Genomic DNA, 4,396 nt, shown 5'->3' with positions numbered 1-4,396 from the left:
GAGGTGAATTGTTACAGAAACATTATCCTTACGTGCGAGACTTCTCCATGTTTGTCTCCAGGAAAATGTAAGGTGTGTGTCTTTGGAGCTGAAATTTCGGGTCTGTTCTCCATCAGAAGACCTCATCCCAGCCCCGCTGAGATTCCAGACACAGCCTGGTGGCAGCACAGAAGCCACCCGGGTATCTGCCATGGTAATGGCCTTGTTTTATTTTTTCCTTCTTAATCACGTTAAAACTGAATTATTTAAGCAATGGTTTGGCTTTTTCTCTGAGAATGTCCTCATTTTCATTCTGTCAGTGGCAGGAATAGAGGCTAACTTCCTCAGAAGTTACTAGCTTAATGCAGAAATGATGGAGAGAAGGACCTATGCCTTGTTTATTTGGGAGGTAAGACTATGATTTAAAATACTTAAAATCATGCTGGATTTCATGTTCCACTGAATTTTCGTCATTTCTGAATGATCATCTCACTAGGGCCTTAGCTGAGCCACACTCATTGCCAGGGATCTCACAAGGGAGACCTGAGGTGAGACAGAAGACTGTTCTTGTGGCTTTGCTTGGGAGTTTTTACCAGTCTTTTTTGTTTGTTTTTAAGCAAAACACAAATTATCTTCTGTAATACAGGAAAGGAGAGAGGTATTGGCAGTATCCCTCCTCCATGAAACAGATGAGTTCCAGGTACGGAGGACACCAGAGCACCTGTGACCCAGGAAGCTGCACGATTTTCCAGCCCAAAAGAGAGGAAGTTTCTTAATTATGCTAGAAACTGCTTCTGAGTGGGCATTTGGAAATTGCTGAGAAAAGGCACGTGCTAAAACAGTAAGGCCTATGTTTACTGCTATGTACATTAGCTTTGCGCTCGTTAGTACCCGTGGAAATTACTCGGGCACCTCTAGTGGCTCTGGGTTTTGTCTCCCTTCCCAGCCAGCCCTGGTGGCTTTGCTGTCATACAGTCGCTATCGCAGGCCGTGGGCGGCAGACGACCCAAACCTGCACAAGGGCATGCGTTATCACCAGCAAATCTTGAAACACTCACTGTGGTGAATGGGGGCGACGCTGGGAGGGCGGCCGGGTTGCTAAGCACAGGGGCTGCTATGCCGCGAGCCAGCAGGGCAGGGCACAGCCACGGAGCCTAGAAGCAGCTGAGTATTTACTAAGCCGCACGCTGCCGTGCGTTTCCATAGCTTGGGCTGGAGCAAAGCCCTAGCAGGGAAGGGTCAAAAGTGCAGCGCTGCAGGGCTAAGCCCATGCCGACTGCGCCGTAACCGGTAACATCCCCGGCAGAAAAGGACTTATGGAGGAGCTGCAAGAAGAGCGGGACAGCTCCTGCCAAGGAGAATATTAAAGGCCAAAAGGCAAGAATGTTAAAAATAACGCCAGTAAAAGCCCACGTGACCAGGCCCAGCGAAGCTCACTCGCACAAAGGCTGCGGGGTACAGATGTATCCCCAATAACCTGAGAGCGAGGAGCGTGTTGGAAAGGAAAATGCGATTCTCCTCCTTCTTGGTTTACACCTCTAAAACCCAGCGAGTCTTCACTCACCCTTATCTGCGTGATCTCAGATTCCTTTATGTGACTCATTTGACACCTACTTATTTCCCAGCATACGCATTTAACTGTTTCCCTGGGCATCTTTTCCCTCTGACAGTGCCTGAGATCAGAGTCCTGCCTTCACCATTACTTCCCATACCACACTCTCTGTCCTTACCTTCCCCCTCTCATTAGGGAAGGCTGTTTCAATGCTCGCAGAGATGCTGTCTTCGGACAGGCCAGCCCACATCTGATTTCGCTTCCTCTAGTGCCATCACGGACCTTAGTAACTGCACTTTTAATTTAGACTGACGTAACCAAGATTGAAATCTGTCCCACAGCAAATATTTATCAGAGCATATCAAAGAAACAGCGTACCAAAAGAGAAACAAGCAAAACAGTGAGTGCCACTAAACTTTGCCAAGATAGATTTCAAAGTCAGTGAAAACCACCCCAGAGACAGCTAAAACGTAGGACAAAGTAGCACAGTGAAAAAAATAAAAGCGTATTTCCAAGCAGTGACGCCCTACATCTCCCACAGAACATTTTTACTTGCTTATAACTAGCAGAGATTCAGAAGGCAGGCCTGCACAGAACTAGCACTACAGGAGTAACGTCGATGCTCACTGCTCCGCCGCCTCAGTTAACTTCTTCGCCTTGATACGTGTGCCAGCCGCTGCTACCTGCTCAGGTCAGGAGCCCTTTCTGCAGAGCAATAAGGAAAAAAAAAAGAACATAACTCAACTGGCTTTATGAACGGTGTAAAATAACGGGACGCCACACTTTAATTAGATAATTAAAACTCTGTTGCTGCTTTGCTACATGCCAAGGACACTCAGTTTCTTGGCAACAGACCTCTAATTTTCCTCCTTTGATATCCAGGTCACAGCCATTTGAATTAGAGGCTCGTTTCCAGCAGCAGTGCACGACAATGGCACACAGCTTCCCGTCCTGGTGCAAGTATTCATTCCCCTGAAGTTCAGTGGCTTTCGACTCTATCAACTGTATCTGCAATTACAAAAACCGTTAAAGCTCCTATAAAGAGGATATCAATAGTCACAAAGGCAAGGGGACACCTTTCACACTGAAAAGCATATTTCAAAATTAGGTAGCGCTGTGCAATACCAGCGACTTCTTACACCAGCCGCAACGGGGTCTTTCCCGCCCCAGCTAAAGAACGTGACTGAAAGGGTGAAGAGAGAACAGTTTCATCCCTGCCTTTCAAGTTTCTTCAGCAGTTATCCCTAACGATTGTTATCGTCCCACCTTCTTATGAGGAAGGGGACAACTGTCCTAGAAGAGTCCAGCTGTCTGCTGGACAGACTACACGGGGAAGCTGCATCCATTTTGGATGAGCTGTGCCTCAGGCAGCCAGCTGGAAGAAAAGCCCCCAGCCCCAGAGCACTCCATGAGCTGCTAACGTTTAGACTGTGGGCTCCACACAGCCCATGGATGATCAAACATCCCCAGTCCATGTGCAAGGAGGGACTCCTCCTCATTCCTACCCGTGCTTCAGCAGGAAAGGCGTAACAGCACACGCAAATTTTTGACAAACAGATGCTTTTTCACAACACAGGAGTACAGAGCACGCTACCAAGGAGCTGGTAAGAGAACAAATCGCACAGAGCAGATGGCAGTCCCACTGCTTAATGCACTGTTGGAAGGTGCCCAGCTAGCCTGGTGATGAGTGATACAAGAACCTATATAGAATAATGCTCTTTGTTAAGTGCCAGCTATTTATTACATTATATTCCTGAGAACAGCTGAGGTGAATTAACCACAGTAACCATATACTGCTCCCTCTGACAGCCCTGCAATATCTGTGCTGCTACAGTGGCTGATGGCACCTTCTGGGCAGATGTGAACTCTTGCAAAGCTAACCCGAAGCCAACTGTCCAGGTTAGCGTACTGCCAAACCCCGCCAACAAACCGCTCTGCAGGTGCACTGCCGTATGCTTGCTGCTACACTAACAGCCGCCGGGGTTTGGTCAACTTGGAGCTTGACCAGAGCAGGGATGTGTCCACTCCGACGGCGTAACAAAACTGCAGCTTGAAAAAGATGCTGCACCAGCTGCTGGGCTATTTAGCTGGGCAAGCGTGTCTCTCCATGGCTACTTCAAGTAAAGGAACGGTGACGGGAAACACGCTCTCTAATCTGATCAAAAGCAGGTGTAACACAAGATTTTTCTATTCTTCTCTTTGTGAAGCCAACATCCATGCCTCCATATTACCATTTAACTCTAAAAACAACCAAGTTTCATTCTTCTTCATTAAAAAGTCATTGAGCAATTTCATCAAAACAATGTTGCAAAGTGAAATGTGGCATAACTCACAGAAGTTGTATTCTCTATTGTCTGTCCTAAGCTTGATCTTGTTCTAGGGACAGGTGAGGTAAACAAAGCAGAAGCTTGACCACAAAATCTGGATTACCTCAATATTCTGGCAATGAAGCTAAGACAATGCTACTTTCTTCCAGAGAACACAGAGAACAGCCTGTCCCCGTAAGACTGGTATCCCTCACACAAAAAGAGAACCATTAATTTTTGCTCAGGCTATTTTCCTCTGATAACGAGCACATCTTAAATACTTTTATTGTTTCATAAACAGCCAATGATCAGGTAGCAGACATCTTCTGCATTATCTCCTGTGGAACATGGTATGCGAGTACTCCGTGGCTGTTTTGCAGAAGCCATCTTGAACTACCACTGTTCACATCCAGTCACCTGCAACATCTAATAAAACAAGGATTAAAGTAGGAGGGGGGGCAGACAGTCTTGGCAACCTTACCATTCTGTATGAGCCAACTCAATAACACGGCTTATTATAGTTGGGATACAGGTATGAGCAGTTTCAAAACCTAATTTC

General features: G+C 46.7%; 1 long non-coding RNA gene across 1 annotated transcript; it reads left to right on the top strand.

Moving 5' to 3' along the window:
* The first annotated feature begins 262 nt into the window (after nucleotides 1-262).
* Nucleotides 263-2,673, top strand: LOC118163396. The gene is made up of 3 exons (XR_004749025.1): nucleotides 263-388; nucleotides 626-820; nucleotides 2,414-2,673. It is a non-coding gene; the product is annotated as an uncharacterized LOC118163396 (long non-coding RNA).
* The last annotated feature ends 1,723 nt before the right edge of the window (nucleotides 2,674-4,396 follow it).

The sequence above is a fragment of the Oxyura jamaicensis genome, chromosome 3 (assembly GCF_011077185.1).
Source record: "Oxyura jamaicensis isolate SHBP4307 breed ruddy duck chromosome 3, BPBGC_Ojam_1.0, whole genome shotgun sequence".
NCBI classification, from domain to species: domain Eukaryota; kingdom Metazoa; phylum Chordata; class Aves; order Anseriformes; family Anatidae; genus Oxyura; species Oxyura jamaicensis.
This window is presented reverse-complemented; position numbering and strand designations above follow the sequence as displayed.